The sequence below is a fragment of the Otolemur garnettii genome, unplaced genomic scaffold (assembly GCF_000181295.1).
Source record: "Otolemur garnettii isolate 467f Iridium unplaced genomic scaffold, OtoGar3 scaffold00042, whole genome shotgun sequence".
NCBI classification, from domain to species: domain Eukaryota; kingdom Metazoa; phylum Chordata; class Mammalia; order Primates; family Galagidae; genus Otolemur; species Otolemur garnettii.
The window spans coordinates 6,729,310-6,755,120 of NW_003852437.1; positions in this window are offsets into that span (position 1 = coordinate 6,729,310).

The following is a 25,811-nucleotide window of genomic DNA, read 5'->3' on the forward strand; positions in this document are numbered from 1 at the left end:
GCTATAACTTCATCATTAATTATCCTTAGAGGAACCATTATTTATATGTTGTAGTTATAGCATTTTATACCATTTCGTTTTCTAAATTATTTTGCCAAGTTATTCTGAGTGTTCCATATGCTGTGTCTCACTACAATTTCACACAGGAAATTTTCTTCTACATGGAGCCAAGTTTTAATCTGTGGTGGGCAATTTGTGTTTGAAGTGGTATTGAGCAAAATTTAACCAAGATTTCATTTCTGGGAACCAACTCTCCTTTTGGGCAATAAACAGATAATAATTATTCCCTATTCCTCATGGTGGAAAAATAATGATAAAAAAAGGAACCCATTTAGAAAGCTAAGATGTATTGGGCAAAATACTTAATGATACTTAACAGAACTCGTGGAAATGGGAAATCTGTAATCATTTGAGATACTGCGGCATTATAGATAATCAAATCTAAAAATCTAGTACGAGAATGTTCAAATTGCTGTTTTCATATACTAGAAAAAATTTACTGGACAAACTTCTTAAAACTTCTAATTTTCTGCTGAGTGTTAGAAGTCTATTTGCTTCTGGTGGTGTGGTATTCTTCTGCTGTGTTCAAACCAAAAAGTGCAAATAAGCTCTCAGCAGTATGATCCCTTTAATGCTATTTTGCATGTGTTAATTTATACATGTGTATAAGAGAAGGAGACCTGGATAAACATGGCCCTATGGAAATGAAGGAGGAAAAGCCCCACAACTAATTTTAATATGGCCTTCCTGTCTACATTAGACTTACTCATCCTCATAAATTTATGTTGTTGGGCAGTGCCTGTGGCTCAGGGAGTATGGCGCCAGCCTTATATACCGGGGTGGTGGGTTCAAGCCTGGCCCCAGCCAAAAATGAAAAAAAAAAAATAAATTCATGGTGTTCAATGAGTAAAGATCCTCTGGGGCAAAGCAAGAAGAGTTTGGCAAAACAGCTATCAGGTTATCTTGTAGACAATGACGTTTACGGCAAACTGAATTTAGTGTGCACTTCTAACTTATTTAAAAAACATGAATTTATTCAAATAGCAAATTACTGACGACTGTGTTATTTCTGTTTATGTGCTTAATCAAATCCATCTCTTGGACTTAAAAAAGGCTATAGGAAGGTGCACCCTGGAATGCTGGTGTGCTTGATCGGCCTTGCCTTAGTTTCGTATTTTAGCCTACACTATAATAAGCTGTCAAGAGTATTTAAAAATTAAAACTTGTTTTTCTTCTCTGGAAGTTTGCCAAGAAGCATATTAATGAAATGTAGCACTGCTTGTGTAAAATGATTTGGCATATCTCATTGCACAGGACAGAAGAATACATTTTATTCCAGAAGAATTTATTATTAGGGGATGAATTCAAGAAATTGAAAACAAAGATAAATGTTTGAATACCTTAGGTACTTTTTACTTCATTTTATAACCACCTCGGTCTCAGAATACTATTTAATTAATAAAATATTACTTAATAAAATCAGTGTGGATTTTTATCTTCTGGCAAAAACTAGAATCCTACTAAATGCTTGTGAGGGACATTTTATTTCCCTTCTGCAATAATTCAAATAACCAAACTAGCAATAATATGACCTAGTTTTAATACCCTCAAGCCCATCTCTTTCTATCTTAGCTTAAAATATAATGATTTTTTTTTTAATTAGAAAATAAGGGGCGGCACCTCTGGCTCAAAGGGTAGGGCACCAGCCCCATATGCCGGAAGTGGCGGGTTCAAACTCAGCCCCAGCCAAAAACTGCAAAAAAAAAAAAAAAAAAAAAAGAAAAGAAGTATGTATTTAAAATTGACAGAGTCATATATATTCCAATTTAGTGATATACCTGCTTATTCTAGTTTTATTGGAGTGTTGGTGTGATTGTCTTAATAATATTCTTCTAGCCATTTATATTTCTTTCTTTCTTTTTTTGGAGACAGGGTCTAACTATGTAGCCCTTGGTAGAGTGCTGCAGTGTCACAGCTCACAGCAACCTCAAACTCTTGAGCTTAAGCGATTCTCTTGCCTCAGCCTCCCAAGTAGCTGGGACTACAGGCACCTGCCACAGCACCCGGCTATTTTTGTTGTTGTTGTTGTTGCACTTGTCATTGCTGTTTAGCTGGCCTAGGCTGGTGCATGTGGCCAGCACTGTAACCACTGTGGTACGGGAGCCGAGCCTGCCATTTAGATTTCTAAAGTGCATATGAGCAAAATTTGCCTACGACTTTGAACCTTTGGTTCTAAGAAGGAAGCTCAACTTTCCTTCCATGATTTTTGTGTTGATGGTGGTAGGTGCCAACTACCACCATTTAAGATGCCATCTGGAAGGTCAACTTGAAGTATTTATGAGGAAAAATAGCACCATAAATAAATCAACCCATTTTATGATTGTCATAATTTTAAAAACTAATCTGATTAGAAAATGTTTAATTGATATTAATTCTTTTATTTAAATCCTTAAACAATCAGATGTTATGAGTAAAGGACTCAATAATTTTTTTAAATCCCTGAATTCATATTGGACAACCTACAGATTATAGGGATACATAGAAATTGTATAATTAAGATTTCATTTGACATAGTAGTATGACTGCCTTTTCTTATTTTATTTATTTATTAATTTTTTTTAGGGACAGAGTCTTACTCTGTCACCCTTGGGAGAGTGCACTGGCATCATTATTCACAGCAACCTCTGACGCTTGGACTCAAGAGATCCTCTGGCCATAGCCTCCTGAGTAGCTGGGATTATAGGCACCAGCCACCATGGCTGACTAGCTTTTCTATTTTTAGTAGTGACAGGGTCTACATTGTGCTGAGGCTGGTCTCAAACTCCTGAGCTCAAGAGATCCACCTGTGAAAGCCTCCCAGAGTGCCAGGATTAGAGGAGTGAGCCTCTGCACCTATCTTGCCAGCTCTTATTTTAAAGGGATAATGAATCTAATTTAAATAAACGTAGAATCAGTTCCAACATGAAAAAAATTTTTCCTTTACATCTCAATCATTTTTTCCTTCCCATCTCCAAATTTATGGAATAAATGTTCTGAAATTTATTTTGAATGTTGTGGATTTCAATGAGTGAATGCTTATTCACAGTATAATCAGAGGTCCTTGATTACAACTATTCTATTTGTTTAAAGCATGTATAATTACTTTCTAGATTCTTTGATTTAATACATAAAAAATCTTATGTATGAATTATCCACGAATCATGAATAATTTTTTTCTTGTAATAACATTAGTTCATAAAACTTGATTTGGGGAGTATTGAGGAAAATATACAAAATAGTGCACAACAAATTTGTAGTTGCCTCCAAAGAGGTGAAAAGTTATACTGTATTTCAGAAATTTGAAATATGTGAGTTTTGGAGAAAAATGAAATAAAAATTGAAGTTACTCTTTTCAGACACAAATATTTTGACTGAAGAAATCTTGGGTTGTTTTCAACTGAGTATTCCAAGCAAACAAAATCTTGCCCTCTCTTTTTGAGACAGTTTTTTACCTGAATGTTAATACATGTGAAGTCTCTTTTAACAGTGTAATTGGTTGATTCATCAGGCTGTTTGGTGAATCTATGAATTACGTGCATGGTTTTATGACGATGTAACTGTCTTTTGAAATAATTATACTATTGTTAAGGAAGGTTTTGCTCTGAAACTGTATTGTAGAAGTTAGAGCATATTAGTGTCAGCACTCTCACTCTCTTCTAATAGACTGAAAAAGTTGTAACAAATGAAAGTGTCTTAATTCAAATTTTCATAAGGTAATGCAGAACAAAGTTGAGAGATGGGTCTGGACCTCGAGGGGAAATTTGCTGCACTGAATTGGTCTTTAAAGGATATTTTTCATTCTGTTTTGCATTCATAGTTTTTGATAGGATTCATTTCCTCTAGACACTTACAAATGAATAGTATGTGGGTCATTACAAAAGTTTTGAGATACAAAAATCAAAAAACATAAAATCCGCATGGACAGAAGCAAATGGAGCCCTCCCAGCAACACGGATAAGCCAAGCAAGTTGAAACTTACAAGTGAATCAGAAAGGATGCTGTGGATTATGTTTTTTGGAAGTGAAATAATGGACCATAATACAGTCTGTTTGAAAACTTTCACAGTAACCCAAGTATTAGACAAGTTCCAAAGATCTGAATGGAAAATATAACATTCGCCACAATCATCTGTTTCTTAATACTGGTGTTAAGATGATGAGAGAGCTGGATGATTATGTCAGCCTTTCATGTTATCTTGGTATTTTAGTTCGATACAGGTGAAACTGTCTTATTAATTCTATTGGCTAGGTTATCTGTAAAAAAATTATATCATTGGTATGTTTTTAATGCATTTCTTATATTAAGTCAATTACCGCAAAGTATATGAAATCAATGTTTTTCTTAAGGTTGGTAACTACTTGCTGATCATGATTAAAGAAAAATAAGAAACACACAGTTATTATTAAACAAGTGAGAATTCTGTCCTGAGCTTTTAGGAATAAAAATACCCATTGCAAATAATAAGCAATTGAAGCTTTTACAAGTATGCTAATAGATACAGAAGATAGGAGATGATATTAAAGGTATAGAGAGCAAAGGGTTGTCTCTTTTTAGGTACAATTTCTGGTCAAAAGGCAGAAAAGCAAAAAAAATTCACAGAGTAAGATAAAGTCAGAACTATCATTAATGACAGCTTATTTTACTGAGTATTTTTCTTTGTCAGGGAAGTATAGTCGAAATGTTATATATAGTAACTTTAAGGTATTTCAGAGAGCGTTCTCTTGTTCTAGTATGTACTGTTACCTACTTTTAATGCATCTTTTTGTGAAGATTGCAGAGAACTTTAGAAACTGCTCTTTATTACTGCAGTCAACAAATTATTTCATAAAATGTTCCACATTTATGAATATGAAGCAAAAGGGGATGTTGTTTATTTTGTTGTTTAATAGATAGGATTTTGCTGTTGCCCAGAATGGAGTGCAGTGGCACCATCAGATGTCACTGGAACCCTGAACTCCTGGACTCAAGTGATCCTTCCTGCCTCAGTCTTCTGAGGAGCTGGGACTACAGGCATATGCCATTATACTCAGGTAATTTTGCTTATTTTTTTTGTGTCGACAGGGGTTGCACTATGTTGCCCAGGCTGTTCTCCAACTCCTAGACTCAAGTGATCCTCTCCCCGTGGCTTCCCAAAGTCCTGGAATTACAGGCATAAGCCACTTCTCCCAGCCTGTTTACTATTTTTATTTGTAGTAAATATTTTGAAGAGTAACCCAAGACTTAAGTAGACTCAACCAATTGAATTAGATATGGGGTATGTTCAAGTTTGATAGGAAGTGGATGTCAGTGCTGGTCCCATAGAAAGGAACTCACCATCAGTCATTACTAAGACACTAGAGGTAAGAATGAACTCTTTTTGTTAGAGTGGGGATGCTTTGGACCAAATATAGAAGTATTTGAAATCTCAAAGCTATGCTGAAATATGTTCTAGTGTTCTGGGATCAACAGTCTAACTCTTTGGGTTGGGAAAGAAAGATTTCCTTGGGAGGGTGAGAAAATAAAGGAGAGAGAGAGGGAGAGAGAGGAAAAAAAAAAAAAAAACTCCAGAAGTTTCAAGTCACTGAAACTCTCATTTTTAGGTTTAACTCAGAGGTTGATTTGCCCCAGAAGCCAACAATGTGGGTGCTCGGTGGAGCCTTGAAGAGGCAACAGCTGTGGTCCAGACTTGCCAATCCCCCTTTTTATGTGGACATCTGCTCTGGATATTTCAAAATCATCTCAAAGTCAAAGTTTCTGAAGCTTACTCATCATTCCCAAAGTTGAACTACCCTTTTCTTCCCCATTGTGATAAGTGTCATGCCTTCTATCCTTTACTGAAGGAAAATAAACCCAGGAGTATCATCCTTAATTCCTTTGTCCCTGCTGCTCCACATCTAATCAGCAAGTGCTGTTAACTCTACTTCCAATGTATATCTTGAGTCTTTCACTTTGTCTTCATTTCCAGTTATCACATATGCCATGACTATTCTTTATTGTCCAGACTAATCAAATAAGCTCCTCAAAAACAACTGGGACTAAAATAAAAACCATACTCTACACTGCAAACCAAAATTATGAAAAATCTAAATTAGATTATGTCACATTCTTGCTTCTCAATACACTTAGGATAAGATAAAAACTACTTCTTTAGTCTAGGTAATCTGGCCCCTGACTCTATTCAAATTCATTTCTTAGCTCATTGATCTGCACCCTCATTAGCATTCCTTTGTGTCCCTTAAGCACATAAAGAAATCTCCACTTCAGAGCCTCTGCACTTGGGCCTTCAGTTGAGAATTCCACATGACTGAGGTGATCACATGACTGATTCTTCCTTGCCAAAGGCATCCATAACCAATATGTAGTAGCCACTCTGAAATTATTTCATCATATTATTTTTGTCCTAATTTGTTGTGTTATGGTACTTATCTCATATCTTTATTTACTTGCTTGTATGGTCTTTTTCCTTCATTTTGAGTATAAATCCTATAGGAGCAGAGACTTGTCCGATGGGTTTAAAACAGTTCCTGGAGTGTAGTTTAAAGTGGTTGGTGCTCACCAAATACTTGTAGATGAAATAAATGGAAGATTGAATGGTGCTGGGTTAAGAGAGAGAGTACTTGGACATAAAGAATCAAAGGAGTTATGCAATGTTTTTATTTATTTATTTATTTTTTGCAGTTTTTGGCTGGGGCTGGTTTTGAACCCACCACCTCTGGCATATGGGGCCAGTGCCCTACTCCTTTGAGCCACAGGCACCACCTGAGTTACGCAATGTTTTAAGGGATAATCATACACCTTTCTTTTATCCAACATAGGAAACAGTTCTTTTTGATAGGAGTTAGGTGGGGTGCGGTGGCTCACGCCTATAATTCTAGCACTCTGGGAGGCTGAGGTGGGTGGATTGCATGATCAGGAGCTTGAGACCAGCCTGAGGAAGAGTGAGACCCCATCTCTACTAAAAATTCAAAAACTAGCTGGTTATTGTAGTGGGCACCTGTAGTCCCAGCTATTCAGGAGGCTGAGGCAAGGGGATTGCTCAAGCTCAGGAGTTTGAGGTTGCTGTGAGCTAAGATGCCCTAGCACTCTACCTAGGTCAACTAAGTGTGACTCTGTCTCAAAAAACAAGAACAAAAACAAACAAACATAAAACCCCAAAAAACCCCACAGGAGTTAGACTGTAATTGATCCAACCTTATAAAGTATTGGGTTAATCATTGTCTTATACCTTGCTTATGTCCCCAGTCCCACCATGCAGAGGTCAACGTGGATTCTTCCTGGTCAGGTGCCCACAGAATCTGACAGATTCGTATGTTTGGCTCCCAAAGCTTGGAGTTTCTTAAGAGGTATCATTTGGATGCTGTCTTTCAAAAGAAATGACAAGAACTTAAAGAAAAACTGGAACCTTTGCCCTGAAAGCCCGATGATAAACTCATGCCTTTAGATTTGTCTTAATCTTTAGTACCTTGTGGGAAGAAAGCTCACATTTGCTCACCAGGAAAGAACTTTTTTATGCTTCTTGAGAATCCTTTTTGTAGGTTTGTGGCATGGGACCAGGACTCTGCTGTATCGGGAATGTAATCCACAGATTCCCATTATAACTGCATGAAAACTTCTTTCTCTTTCTGTGGATTTATAACCCCAAACTGACTACATTCCTTTCTGTGTGTTAGTTCTATGAAGGGAGATAAAGGAAAGTCACCGTGTAATACAATCTTAGATAGTATTGAGGTATAAAGCTCATAAATCAGTTTTCTAAGATAATGTATATAATTTACCAAAAAACCCTGTCAACTATTTTTCAATTTAAATGTTTTATAGTTGGATACAGTTGACTGATTAGAATACACAGGGCAGAGACTTTAGATCAGCTGTGGCACTGGCTATTATGAGCTTATCTGATCTGGCTCTTGTATCAAAATCCTGAAATTCTGAAGCTATAAATTTCATACTTTGTTAGATTTACCACTCTCTTACCATTGGTTGGTTCTTTTAGCCACTGGGATGCATCTTGCATGAAAAGGCTGGGGTATAATAGAGTCATAGCACCAAGAAAGGCCAAAATTATGCTCTTGCTTTTTCTTTAGACGGATACCAGATATGTTCCTGATCTATGGATTGTTTCATTAACTCACAGACAATGTAGGTGAAGATAAACATGGCTGGTCCCTCATACCTTTTATCTTCTTATGACTGGTAATAAAAAACAAAAATAAAGTTGCCCAGTTGTAGACATTGGTAAAGTACTAGTAAGAGGGAAGATAATCAACCTTGAGATAAATGTGAAGTAGAACAACATATCAGGATAACTAAGGGTTGTCCTTTGTAGGTCTAATATTGATTTTCATCCCATTCCTATCCCCAAATGATGCATAGAAAAGTTCTATTTAAGCTATAGATTTGATGAGCAATTTTGATCATAGTGGCTTTGTACAGATTAATTTTCATTAGCTTTTTAAAACCTGTGTTTTACTAGAAGCATAACTTTCACCAAAGCTTTATTTGGGTGTTAGATGACATCTAAACTACTAATAAGAGAATGGCAGTATCTCACCTTTAAGGTCTCTATTAGAATTAGTTTTACAGCTTTCTTGGTAATAAATTGTAGTGTACAGCTTAAGTGTCAGAACATATTTCTTGATAGCTTATCCTTCCTTTTCTTTTGCTATGGTTCACATTAGAGATAAAAGAACATTTTTTTTTGAAGCTTCAAGGTTAAATGTCCCCCAGTTTTTTACTTTATTCTGGTAACTACTTAGGAGATGGAAATAGTAAAGAAGAGAGTTACAAACTATGCAATTTAAGCCTGTAAATCTCCTGTAAACCGGTTATCAATATGCACTGTGGTCTACTACGACTATTAATTGATAGTGTTGATTTTACTCTCAAGATCTCCAGATGATTGGGGAGGCTGGAACAGATGCAAAATCATTGATCTCTTGGATTTCAAAATCTCTCTCTGCCTGAGATAAAAGTCTCATAACGGGTTCCTTTGTCTGAACTTGTATAGTTTGTTTTCAACTGTGTTGATTTTGTTACCTTTCTACAGTAGAACCTCCGTAGCGGACCACCTCTTTAAATTGACCTAATTTTCATAAACTAGACATGAGTCACAAGTATGTTATCAGTATAGCCATCCTTGTTCCTTATGTTGACCACCTCTGTATGTTGAGCAGTTTGTTACAGTCCCTTGGGGAGTCAACTCACAGAGGTGCTACTGTAGTTTTCTTGAGTATTAATATAGCAACAGTTCTTAAACTTATGCTTGTTACATGAGATAGCATAGAAATTCCATTTCAACAAATATTGATGGAAAACGTTTATAATGGGTGCTCTATTAAGATTTGGATATAAATCTAGACATGGTCAGAGATTCTTAGTTGTCAGAAACACACACTGGCTAACTCAGGCACCAGGATCATGTTGGGGAAAAATGTTGAGAATTTCTAGACTACATGGAAACTAGATAGCTAAGGAAGAAAGGTGGGTAGAGACAAATATTTATACTGGGGAGTCAAATAGCTAACGTGTTCAGTCCTCACTGACCTTATCGACAAGTAGAGAGGCAAGTGCCAAAAAAATATTTATAATGACAATGTGATATGGGTGCTTTTAAAGAAATTGAGAGCAGAGATGGAAAATGACAGTGTAGGCACAGGGATGAGAAAGGATGACGATGTTTCTGCTGAAAGGAGGGAAGAAAAGAAACCTCCAAGTATGGCTACTTAACAAATGAAAAAATTATTTTACTATCAATATTGTTTCATTACATTACTTTTCCCTAAAGAAATTCTGACTGATACCTAGGAGAATAGGGCCAGGGGTTGGGGGAGGCAGTGGTAGTTAGGGGAATGTTCCAGACAGGGGAAATAGTGCACATAGCCTTGATGCCGACCAAACCTCAGGATCTATTTAATGGGCCCAAAGGAGGCCAGGGGGCTGAAATAGAATGGGTCAAAGAAAGGCTAAAAGATTGTGACGTTTGGGAGTTAAGCTGTGATCCCATCATGCCAGATTTTGGACTCTATTTAAGGTGAAATTGGAAGTTTTAAAGAGTTCTAACCAAGGAAGAATATATATATATATAGTTTATATTCATCACAGATTATTTGGACTGCTGTGTTGGAAGACAGCAAGAAGCATAGACATAAGTAAGGAACCTACTGCAATGGTCCACATGATAACAGCGTGCCTTGTTGCTTAAGTCTTATATCAGCATGGTGGCAATGCAGGAACAGTGTTCAAATTTAAGAAGTAAATGGGCGTATACTGGCAAGGAATTGCTGATGGGTTACATGCTACTGTTAACAGAAGAACTTTCAGTTTTCTAATGGGGAACTTTTGCTTACATATATATTTATACGTTATTCCATATTTTTTGACTACAAATAATAGAAATTTAATTAAATTAGATTTAAAAAAGATTTTTACAAATTCTTTGGAATTTTAAATTCTTTGAAATTTACATTGTATTGGTTCCTATCACTGGGAAATCTAAGGGTGGGTTAGAACTTTAGGAAGAGCTGTATGCAAGCCTATAGCTGACTTTGAATTTTGTATCAACCTCTTATCTGTTCCTGTTCTTTTTCTTTTCTTTTAATCTGTTCCTGTTCTTTTTCTTTTTTTTTTTTTTAAATGTTACTCTTCTTTGTCAGTTAGCTTGATCTCAAGTCAGGCAGCCCAAATTAAAAACATCAGAGGAATCAAAGAAATTTCCTCATCCACATATAACATCTGAAAAGGGCTCCAATAAGCACTTCTGGGGTCAGTTATACATCTATGTTCAAGTGTTATGTGTTGCGACCCATCAGGCTCCTATGGCCCTGGTCTCGTTAGCACAGGAAGGAAACAGGCGAGCAGCGGATTAGAAGTACAAGCTTGTGGAAGGCGGGCCAGCCCTTACTTTCCGGGTAGCCCCAAGCAACCTCCGCACCCGCCTTTTATTGAAAGGGAATGATACAGGTGAGGGGAGTAATTAACAATGACTACTGCTGAGGGCACGGTTCCTCCCACAAGGAACTCCCGTGGAGGAATGGCCTGAGGTCCACGCCTCAGCTGCAGATCATCTTGCTCGGATGTCATCCGGCTCTTGGCGTCTCCTACATTTCCCCCCTCTAGTGTATTAAAGACATTTCTGAAGAGGCAAGGGAGAAGGTCTGTTGTTTCTGCCGTTCTCCTCACCCAGAAGCTTTCTGTTGAGCAAAAGAAACAAAAGGGCACATAAGCATAACAAAAATACACCATCAGAACTAATTTGGACATAAAGGAAACTCATTTTAGCCAAACTAGGCATGGAGGAAGTCTTGTCCCCTATGTGCTAATCACCACTCAACTATGTACTATGGGCTGACCCATAGGGCTCCCGATGCTTCCATGGGAAGTATTAAGCATCACCCAAAGCTTAAGTAGAGAAAGGGCTGCAAACTCAGACCCTTTCCAAAAAGCAGTATAACTTTAAGTAAAGAAAGATCAAGTGCCCAACTGAAATAGAAACGAACCCAACAAGTGAAATTCTCTTACCTTGCCGATACCAGAATAACCTTTACCTTAAAGCCTATTGTTTGAGGTCTGTGTTGTCCTAATTGTCCATGGTTTAGACATGCATCCTAAGCTTGCCTGGGGTTTGATATACAGCCCCAAATAATGAAATCCTGTATCAATCCTCTCACTCTGCATAGAAGCTCCTGCTGCCTCTTCAGGGAAAAGGGGCGCTGACCGCTCCTAACTGCTTCCTGCTGAGGCTGGGCAGCGACATGGGAGAGGCAGCTCGAGTTCCCGCAGAGGAGATTGATCCAGGATTTCTCCACTATGAAATCGCCTAAGCTAAGGTCCTGTAGAAGAAAGGTTAGTGAAAACAAACTTGTTTAAGGTGCTGGTAAAGTTTCCTGCTCATGTCGAGGCTTAATCCAGTGGGCTCGTAGCCACTGCTTTTCTTGATGTTCTGTAATAATATGGGCAAAGCCTTGACCCCATTGCAGCACATAGCCAGGCTTCCACTTTGTCATATCAGGTATTTTATAAAAGATAGGGTGTGGTACTGGAGAGGATGGTGCATGAATGAGAGATGTCCAATGGCGTTCTGCGGCTGTCTTTTTCATCATTGCTGAGACTGAGAAAATTAAGAGTGAAAAGAGCTTTAGTGAGCAGAAGCCTAGGACTATTATTATTTAAGGGGAGGAAATGAACTGACCCCTTCCTTTTAAAGCCGTAGTCAGTAAATTAGCCTTATAGGATTCTGTTCCTATGTCAGCACATGCCCGTATATACTCTAAGGGAGTGTTTTGTGCTCTTAAAGGTTGCAGGACTTTTTGACACTCTGAGTTGGAATTTTCAAACGCTAAAGTTTGGAAAAGCATGTCTCTCAGCTCTGACTGGGCAACAGCCTTATCGACTGCAGTTTTTAGTCGGGCTAGAAAGTCAATATAAGGTTCATTTCCTGACTGCATTATTTTAATGAAAGATTTAGAGACATCTTCAGGAGCCTGAACCTTTTCCCGGGCCCTAAGACAACACAGTCTTGTCTGGACTACAGCTATATCATTGTATTGAAGCGGATTGGGAATCCCTAGCCACTGCCCCGACCCAGTGAGCTGTTCAGATGTTATTGGGATGCCTCTCTGTTGGTTCTGGTGACTCATTAGGTCAGCGTCCTCCTTCCACCAGGTTTTAAACTGTAAATACTGTCTGGATTCAAGAACAGTTCTGGCTATCATATCCCAGTCATAGGGAATAAGCCGCTGTTCCTGTGCAAGCCCCTGCAACAGACCTCTGGAAATGGGGACTGCATACCATACTGTGCTACGGCCTGTTTCAAATCTTTAAGAACTGAAAAGGTGATCATATGGTGGTCAAAACGCTGGCCCCCTTGAGGGTGTTGTGGATCAGGAGGAATTATCAGTGACCATAACTGGAAAAAGCCCCAGAGTGTTTTCCCACTCAAAGTCACCAGTATTACGCCCTTCTAATACAGCCTGCATAACAGAAGTCACAGGTGGTTTGTTTACATAGGGAGGTGCTGAGGGCAAAACGGGGTGCTCTGAGTTAGCATTTCTGACAGTGAGACTACCTATCTGATCTTCCAATCATTTAATTTGTTCAGCCATAGTGGTCATAGCGGTGATTACTTGCTCATTCATATCATATGCTCTCGCTTCCCAATTTTTCTTAGGTCCAGTTTCCCACTGAACCTCACTAGCCTCGCTTTCAGATACTGAAAGAACATCACTTTCTTCCTCAGTTTCTACTTCCCACGACTTCTCAAACAGAAAGTTACCCATGTCTTTGCTTATTTTTTAGACATCTTACTTATTCTGAGCACGGTTTCTTAATTTCTTTAAATTGGCCAAAGGTTCCACTTTCCCTGAGGGGAGTTTCCCTTCTGACTTCCTTCCACTGTCTACCAAAGGCCTCACCTACATCCGGGTGTTGTCTCCTTTGGTCCATGTCCCTGGTGTCCTATTGTGTCCTGCTATATCCTGTCTACTACACCAAAATGTTGTGACCCATCGGGCTCCTCTGGCCCTGGTCTCGGTTAGCACAGGAAGGAACCAGGTGAGAGGCGGATTAGCCCTTACTTTCCAGGTAGCCCTGAGCAACCTCTGCACCAGCCTTTTATTGAAAGGGCATGATACAGGTGAGGGGAGTAATTAACAATGACTACTGCTGAGGGCATGGGCTCTTCTTCCACAAGGAACTCCTGTGAACAAATGGCCTGAGGTCCACGCCTCAGCTGCAGATCATCTTGCTTGGATGTCATCTGGCTCTTGGCATCTCCTACAGTTATGTCTAAGGACTGGTGTGCAGTCTATGACCATGATAGATCAAGAACAAAATGATACCACTGATACCACTGTGTAGTCATGACCAAATACAGACAAAACATTCACTTTTTTCTAAGCTACAGAAATTATCCCCTATCCTGGCTAAGACGAGTCACTGTTGCTTCTTTACCAATCATGATGTTTGCCTGGGTCTGGTTTATTAAGATACCCCATCATAGAACTACCCACAGCATCCCATCCAGAGTCAAGCTCTATTTGTTTAATCCTCATTCTTTCAGTCTCAGATGAACCACCTTCTCTGTTATCCCAGGTAATATTATCTTTTACATTGACATCACCACATTTGTAGCCTTTCATGAATTTATCTCAGTGTCTAGACTTCTAGTTTATTTATTTATTACCTTGACCATGGTTTTGTTTCCTACTGGAATGTGATTTCTATGTTGTCGAAAACCTTTTTTGTCCCGTGCATAGCTTTGTTATGGGGATTAGGATTAAACAATTGCTCAAGAAATGTCTATTGAATTTATAAATGAAAGGGCAAATGAAATGAATTTAGTAGCTGGCTTGAATTCATTTTCTTTTGAAAAAAGCTAAAAATAAACAAGCATAGTTATACTATTTTGAGAAATGCATTAAGAATCAAAGGGAATATAAAAATAATGGGAGTTCAGGAATTGAAAGTTCCCTAACACTGGTAGTTCAAAAGAGGCTTAAAGAGCTGATAGCATTTAAGTAGGTCCTTGAAGCATGATAGGATTTAATAATTGGAGATCTGGGAACAGGTATTATCAAGTAGGAGGAATAACTACTGTGTAATGGGCAAGTCATGGAAAGATACTCAGTTTATTTTGGATGGACTATTGACTTCCTAAGTCAAATTATGGAAGCAAGAGTTAGGAAGGTAAATTGGTGTCAACTTGTGTACAATTTGAATGGCATGCTAAGATTAGATTCTATGTTACAAGTAAAGGGCAGTCAACAGCTTTGGGAAAGAGGTGACTCAATTGCAGTTGTTTCCTTAGGTGACTAATGTGAAAGTAGCATGCTTAAAGAAGTTTTTAGGAAAACATGCTGGAGATTATTGTCTGGGATAGCTCGGATGAAAATCTGTGAGTGCCTGAATTAAGGTGTTGAAGTGGGCATTGAAAGAAGATGGTGAATGTAAATACAACTTAGAGACAAATGGAACGCACAGGCTATTCAATAGGATACACGTGGACTTTTACTAGCTCTTTTTTTTTTTTTTACTTTAATAATTGCCTGTATATAAAACTTACAGCTGATAATATTGGTTCTTTAATCGAAAAAATCTGTGAAATGAAAAACAACTTGACCTGGAAAGAGAGCAAGGGTACTCATCCCCAAATTTCAGAAAAAAGAAACTTGACATCAGCAGATAATAGAGAAATACATCGCATTACCAATTACAGAGAAATGTCTGTGCTTATGCAGGGTAAACTGTCCAGATGCACTTAGCAATGGGTTTGAGTTGAGGACTCATACTAGGACAGGATGTCCACTGATCACAGAGCCAAAACCCATGAATGATTATAATATTCCATTTCCTCTCTTAGAGGCATGATCTGGGATAAGGACATTAAAATCTCATGTTGGCCTGATTCAGACTTGAAAACATAGTAATTATATTGTTTGAATGGAATCAATATTGACATGTTACTACTATTAAATATTATAATGTTCTATAGTTATCTCAGTTAACCAATTCTAGGTCTAGATTCTAGGTCATTTTGGGGGATAGCCTACATGTAGTATTTTAATTCATACATTAAAGGAATCACAAAACTTTTCATTTATTCAAGTAATTATTTATGTGCCTAATTTTGTACAGAATAGATATTGCAACGATAAACTATTCTGGTAGAATACATATCTGTATTACATATTAAATTTTTAATATACCATTTTGCCTGTCATGACAAAAAGGTAGTGTTGAAATATATCAAATCCTCATTATATGATTCTTTACTTTCTTTAAACGTTGATTTGGCCAGTAGCTTGACATTTTTGACGGATGGTTATTTGCTATTCATATCCATTATTTAATTTAGATGACTTTATCAACTATGCATATATTTTAATCATCTCTTATTCCATATTGGAGTACAGTTCAATTCTATTAAATAATTCACTTTGCCATTAAATTCACCTCTCAGTGGCATTGCCTGTTAAATATGGTGTTTTAGAGAAAATCCATATTACTGAACATTTCACTGGTGACATGAATTATCTTCTGAAGATGGTGTTGTGATTCAATGCCATACGTTATTTGGACAGCTCTTACGGTAACTCTGTTTTACTCTGTAACAGCTCATAATTCACTACTGTCAGCTGTAAAGGGTGAGAGGAAGCCTGCAGCTCCTCCATGCCCTCTGCCATCACTTCTCTTTCTGTTTGTTCCTATGAGAAAAAATGCTGATAGAGTCACCACTGGTGAAATTTCTCTTGAGCATTTTGAATTGCTTTGATTCTAAAATGATTAAATTACCTCTAGAAAGAGGCAGAAAGATTGTGATCCTTTCAGGACCCTGTGTATTTATCTTCCAACTTTCTGGAGTAAACATTTGTTTTAAGACATCCTTACTTCCTCATGTTCCCTTTGGGACAAATGGCTTATCTGGAACTTGATGAGGTCATTCAAGACCTGTCTGAGCAGGGGCGACATCATTATGCTGTGTTAGACAGTGAGTGGCCATCGGAGAAGAAGAATCTTATAATTAGGATGCAGAATCGGTATAATTGTCTGTCATTTCAGACAAATGCCAGAAGATGGCAGTCCTATTTGTTCAGGACTTTATGAATTTTGCAAGACCCATGAGTCCTCTTTGGTTTCAACACCATCATAGCTCATGAAGAAACCCAGAAATTAGTTTTTGTTACTATAGAAACCAAATGGAATGACTGATTTCTTTTTCTCTTTAAAGAAACAGTCTAAAAAATCAGGTTAAAAACAACAAAGAGTGCTAGAAAAACAGTGCTAGGGAAAACAAATCATTTTTTTTTTTCTGTTTATGGCAGCATCCTGAAATCCTTGAGTCTTTATAAATTCTTATGGATAGACAGTTTCTTTTCTTTTTTGTTAACAGAAATATATTCAATTTAGCTTTTGAAATATATTCTATTTGTCTGTTGAAATCTCCTATTGATTTAAAACAAATTAAAATTAATTTGTATTGATGAAACAGCAGTAAATATACAAGTAGGAAGCTAGGAAGCTAAAAGGATTTGCTTCAGTACAAAAACTAGACCAAGATATTTTTTTCATGCTTTTTAGTTGCTCATAAAAGATTTCAGTGTAGGAAAAAAAATCTAAAATGGTGCAATATTTAGAAAACTAAATTCTCCTGCTTCCTCTTCCACCTCACGACCTTACCCATTTAGATAGCGTTGCAATTGCTCTCATTGAATTTATTTGCTATGTCATCCGCAAGGTAGACTGATGATTTTTGACTACTCTAGTCAATATTTTCAAAAAACACATTTAACATCAGGGCACTCAAGCTCTCTCTTTGTATTTGGGATTTCATGGGGCCTATGATTTCACATGTATGTGAAAACTGCTAACCAGTGAGAACAGGTAAACATATAAAAACTGCACTTGTTGAAAAGTGTCTCTCCCTTATCTTGGGAAGAAAATCTCTTTGCTCATGGACAGTGACCTTTGGTAAGGCAGAGATGTGCTTAGGGTAATCTAGAGAGAAACGAGCTAGTACAATTCTTTTACCCGGCTTGACTCCCAGCCTCTAAAACCCTCCTTAAGCCTCACCTGGAGTGTATAACCCTTTCCTGAATATATTAGATCCTGGGTTCTGTGGATACAAAGCCTGAACTCATCCCAGGGTTACTCAGCAAGGCATTTCCACACTTGCTGGTGATGTGCCTTGGACGCCAGTCTGGATAATGAGGCTTTTTGACTTGAAACTGACCTCCATCCAGTGCCCTTCTTATGTTAATATTATTTGGACTCCTGCCTTTGCACAGGTGATCTAATATCTGTGTTACTTAATACCAAGCCACAGATCTCTTCCAGCTGCTGCTTTTCTAGGGAGGTAAGAACCCTAGATTTGAACAACAGCTGGGTTACTAAGAACCTGCTGTCTGATGACTAATCTTGCCATGACCCCGGTGACACTGCCTGTTCTTTGAATACTGCCCCCTTCTCCACCTGTCCTCCCACGGATCTGGAGCTTTCTGCCCCGCCTGCCCTGGGCCACCCAGGAGCTCACCTAGACGGTGGATTAGTGTCCCAAATAGAATGTTGCCTGTGGTTTGTTTATCTGACTGAGCCTGACTGCTATACCTCTGACTTAACATGCTCCCAAGTTCCGCCCACACCTTCCCTGCAGCACTCCTAGGCAGAATTTGGCTTTGTATCTGTGACGTGGGGATGCTACAGAACCATGTGTTACTGCCCGTCTCTTCCTGTCTCGGTGACATCGTATGGGTAGCTCAAAATTAACCATGGAAGGAGCATTTATCTCCATGTAAATTAGTGCTACAGACCAAGGCATTCCTCTGTGTCTCCCACTCCCCGTAGACAGCAGGTTGTGAATCCCTTCCAGAGCACCCTGAGGGCTCTACCATTACATGGCCAGTACTGTCCTCTCCCTGGATGGGCTGCATTCGGCAGTGTTATTGCAGTGTCAAAGCTGTTCACCTGGGTGTATAAGACAGGACTCTGAGGATGATCTTTGTCGGTCACCTGTCCAAGGCCTTTGGCCATGCGTTTCGCCCTGTGCCTGCCTGTACACAGCAACCACTTCTCAATGTCCTCCACACGTCTTCTTGAATCAATTTTCCTCTCCATAGCAAAAGTGAGCTTTCTAAAAAAGCAGGTCTCAGGGCCCCATATACCGAGGGTGGTGGGTTCAAACCTGACCCCAGCCAAACTGCAACCAAAAAATAGCCGAGCGTTGTGATGGGCACCTGTAGTCTCAGCTACTTGGGAGGCTGAGGCAAGGGAATTGTCTAAGCCTAGGAATTGGAGGTTGCTGTGAGCTATGACGCCACAGGGCACTCTACTGAGGGCAATAAAGTGAGACTCTGTCACTAAAAAAAAAAAACATAAAAAAGTCACGTCTCTTCCTTGTTGAAAGTTCTTCAAAGGCTTCTTTTAAAATAAAGTCTCTCAAATGTGATCTACGGCTCAAAGGCTTTAGCATTTCCAAAAACTCTACTAAGCATGCAAATATCCAGACTCTACCCTAGACCTATGTGTCAGAAATGAGCGGAGGCTTCCAGCACTCTGGCTTAACAGATATTTCAATGATGATTTAAATCCAAATTCAGGTTTGAGAAGGAGTAACTTAGGATAAAGTACAAACTCCTTTAATGGTTGCAGAGTACCTAAAAGTCTGCTTTTATTTACCTCTCCTCTAGTTTTTTCTTTATCTTGATCCAACTTGAACTCTTAGGTTTGGCCAATATAGAAATACTCTCAGTCCTTCTCTTTGGAGCCGTGCTTTCTTTCCCCAAACTCTCTTTTGTCGCTGGTCCTTTAAAAACACCAGACCTATTAGATCTGTCTCCCTCCCCCGCCCATCTTCTTTCATTCTTCAATGTCCCCCCACTTCTTTATCAGAGTAATGCTCAATAATTTTTGTAATTCAGGATTTTAAAGACAATTGCATGCCCAAGTATAATAAGGTGGAGTATAACCTTGTTTTATCTTAGTGAGCACAAACCATGAACTCTTAATTGCATGTTCCAAGTAAATTGTAACTACGGCTTTTTGTAATTATATTGATACAGAATGACTTCAGCAATTAAAAATCACTTCATTCTAAACAGTGAAACAATATGATTTAAAACTATATGAATGTACAACAGTTAGCAATAACAGATAAACCTAGAGATATAGGAACACAATTTTCCTTCTAAAATTAATTATGTAATGAAAGAGAATCCAATTTATGTGGAAATGTAGGCATTGGCAATATTGTCACATCATTCTTGAATTTGTGTTATAATTAAAAAGAAAATGTTATGGGTGGAGCCCGTAGCTCAGTGGGTAGGGCACTGGCCACATATGCCGAGGTTGGCAGGTTTGAATCCAGCCGGGGCCGGCTAAAACAACAGTGACAACTGCAACAACAACAACAACAATAAAAATAGCTGGGTGTTGTGGTGGGCACCTGTTGTCCCAGCTACTTGGGAGGCTGAGGCAAGAGAATTGCTTAAGCCCAAGTGTTTGAGCTTGAGGCTCTGTTTCAAAAAAAAAAGAAAGCCAAAATCTACTAAGTGTAAAGTGTAAATGTCTTAACACAATAATTAAGTAAATAAGGTAAAGTCTATGCTTACCAGCTTGATATAAATATTTCAAATTGTATGTAAAATCAAAACGTTATACCCCATAAATGCATTAATGTACACAGCTATGATTTAATAAAAAAAACAAAAAATAATAAAATTTTAAAAATGAGTTTTATACTTTTGAAGGAAGAATAATTGTATACTAAAATATTGATACAAAGAAACAAGGGATATTATGGAAAAGAAAGAAACACTATTTCCTTATCGTTTTGGAAACCTTAATATATAAGCCTTTCAACATTTGCTGATTTCTAAAATCATTATGTATCCTGGCGAATGTCTTATTTCTGTTTTGAAGTACTTGTTTTATTATATTTCAAAATATACAAATACAATATTAAATGCTTCTTTTGCCAGAAGGTGATTCGATTATATTTTTTAAGATTTTATACTTAAAAAGCAAAAAATTTCCAATCACAGGAAATATTTACACAGCAGCTGCAAGTTCAGTGGGGAAGAAAAGAACAGTAAGAATTTCGGCTACTTCAAAAGTGAAAAATGTCCACAAATGCCCCTGAACGCTCTCAACATGAGACTGTCTCTGTTCTGACTCCTTTGACATCTTAGAATGAGATCTTCTCAGTATTTTCAACCATCTGATAGAATTTGAGAAAAGACAATTCTAGTCATCAATGTATAAAAAACCAAGAAAGAGTAAAAAAGTAAAAGGAAGAAAATTCTCCTCTATCCGTTATAATCCCCAGTGATTGACAGAGAAACTATATTGATTATTAGTATTGTGATTGAATTAGGTTGACCTTTTCTCTTTCTTAAGTAAGGAAGCTTAGATCTAGCTGTTACACACCTCTCTTAAACAGCCAGGCACCTGGATCATTTCTTTGGAATTCTGCATCCTGGCTTTGGAGTGATTCTTGTATTCTTAAAACAAATTGTCACTAAGGGGATGCAAAAGGAGCAGCTGCACAAAATCCAGGCTTCTCATTATTTTAGAAGTGTTTCTAAGACACAAAGGAGTCTATTCTCCTTGTTGCCCGTGCCTTTAGGCATAAAAAAGAAATTATTTTTTCATTAACTTATTGTATGGATTAAATAAATTGATATAGGTAATGCACTTAGAGCATTAGTGGCTGGCACATTGTGTTTGCTATTATTTTCATTCAAATCAGTTTAACGTTCATGAAATTACTCTCCGGGCAGTTAGTGAACTGCACATCAAGTGTATGCAGGGTTTTGGAGACCCTCGATGTGCAGCATTCACTGAGCTGAGTGTGCACTGGAGGAGCCCTACCCTCCGTGTTTGTGTCAACATGAGCTCCTAGGTTGAATGAGAGTAGAACTAAGTGAGGGATTCTAGAATCTCCTCAACAGTTAGTTCTAGGTTCAGTTACATTTCTGAATAGTTGCTGAGTATCTGTGCTTGTGAATAAGCACAGATATTTCCCATAAAGTGTCACATTTAATCTGGTGTGTTAGGAGTTACCATCACTGCTTTATAGTGAGGAAATAGGCTGAGATGGTGGCATGATTCGCTCGAGATGGCACCTGTAGAAAACAGAAGAATCTAGATTTGAACCCAGGACTTCCAACCCTACATCTGAGATTATTATTACTGTCTGTACCACGGACAGCTGAAAATTGACTTTGTCACAAAATGGTGCTCCGGGGAGAATTGTTTTCTTTTTCCCCTTTCTGGTTCATTCAGGAGTTCTAGCATGGTGATCTGATATCCTCATGCTAGCCATTGGCATTAAACCACCAAGATGAGGATGAGCGAAAGCCTTAGTTGCTAGAGTAAGTTATCATTTTGTATATGAATGACTAGGCCATGGAAACCATCAAAGAGAAGTTTTTGCTTACAAAAAAAGGCTGCAGTGTATTAAAATATCATGTTATGCTCCATAAATGGTACTCCAGAAACCTTAAATTGTTGCCAATTGTTGGTTCCTGTTTCCTTGACCTGATAAAAATGATTCTCAGGGATAGTTAGTGTCACAGAAGTGATTTTTATATGGCCTAAGAAAAAGGGATCTCCCTTCTACTCATTCTTACTTATAGCCAATTGTTTTCACACCTCGGATACTTAGTGTTCACTGAACACCACTTTTTGCACTTAAATGTTGTTTCATTGTCTTTTCATATAATTTTTTTTGCCCATCTGTATTTTCTTAAATTTTTGTTCCACAGGCTTTATTCTACTTGAGGGTTTTCCTTAAGTGAAGCAAATTGGTCAGTGAAACTGACAACTCATTCACTAAAATCACTCGCCTTCACTGAGGTAAGGATGATGGATGTTATTACCTGAAGCTCTTATTGCTGTCCAGGTAACTGAATATATTAAAACCTACCATCAAGAGCATCATTTATTAATGAATATTTTTAACAGAACCCAATAAATGGTTTGTAAAACTCCAAGCAAATATTAAACCATTAAGAAAAATTCAATGAGTGATAACCAGTTTGGGGGAAAAAAGAAAAAAAAAACCTGGCATAATTTTCCCTCTATAAAGGTTTATCATACACTTGGAACATGTTAGGCTATGGAAATATTAATTCATTGCAAGTTAAACATGATTAATACTTCTCTGGAAACCCATTTTTCTCTTAATTATTATTCAAATTTTGCACTTTTTCTGAACTTTCTGAAACATTAATCCTTACAATGGTTTTAAAAATACCATGGATCTCATTGACATGTGGAATTCATTACAAGATGGTGCTGTTGGTAGGAGGAAAGAGACAGAGGTTCTACTGTGCATGCAGTGCACTGGCCAGTTGGAAGAGTGAGTGGTTAAGTCAGACTTAACAGCATACTGATGATGACATTTCCAAAAGTCAAATCTCAATTAGTGTAGAATCATTCCAAGTATAATCTTAGATATGTATTGGAAGCATTTTGAAAGAGAATGTCCTCATCCTTATGTTTAATTTTTGATAGAGCTAATGATTTTTCCCTCTTCCTCTTAAATTGACTATATTTGAATGAAGGGTCAGCCATGAAAGGTGAACAAACAGGTGCTATAATGTGGAGTTTTGGAGTCATTGTGAAAGGATATGATTCACATGGAGAATGTGTTCAGAGCCTACGGTAATGTAGAGACTGCAGTTTTCTATGGTCTTCTAACAGACTACTGCCAACACATGAGCGTTGTGTGTGTGTGTAACAGGAAAGCAGAGAAGTGGCATTGAAGCAGGAGACATTATCCTTACAGCAAGGATCTCACATCATGGAGAAGAATTATCTCCAGACCCTGCCTGACTGTGCAGCTGGTGATTTCAATCAGCTGTCACTGGAGCCCCAGTGGCATATCTCAGCATGTTTATATTTTCTTTCCATCCCTGGCTCATTCTTTTACACACTGCAATGTGCGATAACATTTCTCTTAGTCTGAGAGGTCTGTCTTCTTTCTTTTTCCATTAAGAAACAACTACAGTTAGAGACAATGCCAGATGCTTCTCTTTGTGTCTTTCCTTTAGGTGATATTTCTCCAAATCTGCTCTTTGGAATCACTTGTATTCTACTACCTGGTAGAGGTGACTTAAATGTGCAGACCTAACTGGGTCAGAATATATGGAGTCTTTGAATTTAACTTGCTGTCTTGGTAAATTACGTGTACCTTAATAGCTGGGAGTCCAAACTGCATCATGAAGGACCAACTAAGAGAATATCGTCTATATACAGCTGTCTGCTCAAGACAAATGACAAGTTGCAAGTCATTCCTACAATTATATTTTATAGATTGGATGAAATAAAAAAGTATCACAATAGTTCAATAAAAATGAACTAGAAATGATTTTAATACAGTAGAACCTCCATAGTTGACTACCTCCCAACACTGGCCACCTCTTTAAGTTGACCTAATTTTCATAGGCCAGACATGTACCACCATATCAGTACAGTAAGCCTAGTTCTTTATGTTGACCACCTCTCTATGTTGACCAGTTGGTTACAGTCCCTTAGGTGGTCAATTTACAGAGACTATACTGTAGAGTTATTGAAATAGAAATGGAAAAATTAGTCTCAAATTTTCTTTTTTTCTCCTGTGGGATTCATTGCTCACAGCCATATATAAAATTATTTTAAGGTAATTAGTTTTTATAAGGTCATTGCATCATAAGTGGAGAGTCCTGAAAAGTAGGATTACGGGGAAATCCAGCAATAGCAAAGTGGTTGTCCCTAAATAATAATAGAAAACACTTCTATACAATATATAGAATAATAATAGAAAACATGTCTATACTACATTGCCAAGTACTATTCTATGTGCCTTACATATATTTGATCCTTCACTCTGTTATTACAACAGCTCTATGTGGTTCTATTTTTATACCCATGTTACAAATGCAAGACCAAGTTGCAGGGAGTTCATGTAACTTGCTCAAAGTTAGAGAGCTAGTATGTGATGGAGGTAGAATACTGAAACTATGTGGACTGGATATAGAGTTGATTTTTTCAATTGCTCTTTAAAACTGCAACAAAACCAGACTTTGTTATCTGAAAAGACAAGCAAGTGGTAGGCATTTTGAAAAATTTGGAAAGGCTATTACATGGAGACTAACCCTGGAAGATAGTAAAACTTTATATAAACTAGAATAAATAACTGATTAATTTAAATGATCAAACTATAGTAATTAGCAGTGAAAATAGACTGGCAGATCAACGGAACAGAGTAACTATCATGAAACAAGACTCATAATATAACACATGATAAATAGATCCTCAGGAATCAAGTGAAAGGGATGGATCATTCAAAATGGATTGCTGAGCGTATTGATGAGCTAGCTTAAAAAATCCAGTTTTATTACACTTCACTTCATTTTGTCAAAATAAATTATGAAAGGACAAAAGAGCTAAAGGTAGAAAATGAAAATAAAAAACAGCAGGAAGCATAGGTGGGTATTTATCTAACTTGTGAATGGAGATAAGCTTTATGGATCTGAATAAAACCAAACAGCTAAAATTGAACAATACATCTTACCATATGTAAAGTAAATGACTTCAAGTCAATACATTAAAAAAAAATCTGAATTAAAAGAGAAAACATCAAAATGTATTTGAAATAAAATGTGACATATTGTTGGCATTCTTAATGTGTAAAGACATTAAAGCACTTCACACAGGGGAGAACACCCCAAAGGAAGCCATAGATATATGGAGGCCCATGAACTACTCACAGAACTAGAAAGGCAAATAATTAACATTGGGAAAAGATTACTCATACTAATAATGAGTATAGAAATCATAACTATGTTATACCATTTTCAGCAAATTACCTAGGATGTAAAACACTAATTTTTGGAAACTGTGAGTATGATTCAAAGCCTTACTATGTCCCCACACTTGGATCCAGAAATTGTGTCTCTGGGTATCTGCCCTATGCAACATGCCAAGAACAAATATACATTTATAGAATAAGAATTTACAGTGTTTTATAATGACAAGAAATCAAAACTAACTTTAAAACTTAATGATGGTGTAGCTAAGGAATAAAATATTACAAGATCTATAAAACACTCATATAAAATAGCATTTTTATTATCATTAGAAATGGTGGTTGTATTATTTTAAGTGCAAATTTTATGCATGATTTCTTGTTTGTAAAAATTTATACAGTAATGCAGAAATAAATACAAAATATTAACTAGATCAGGACAAATTTCAGTAATTTTCTTCTTTTTTAATTTTCTCCTGACATTTTCAGGTTTCTCTCTCTCTCTCTCTCT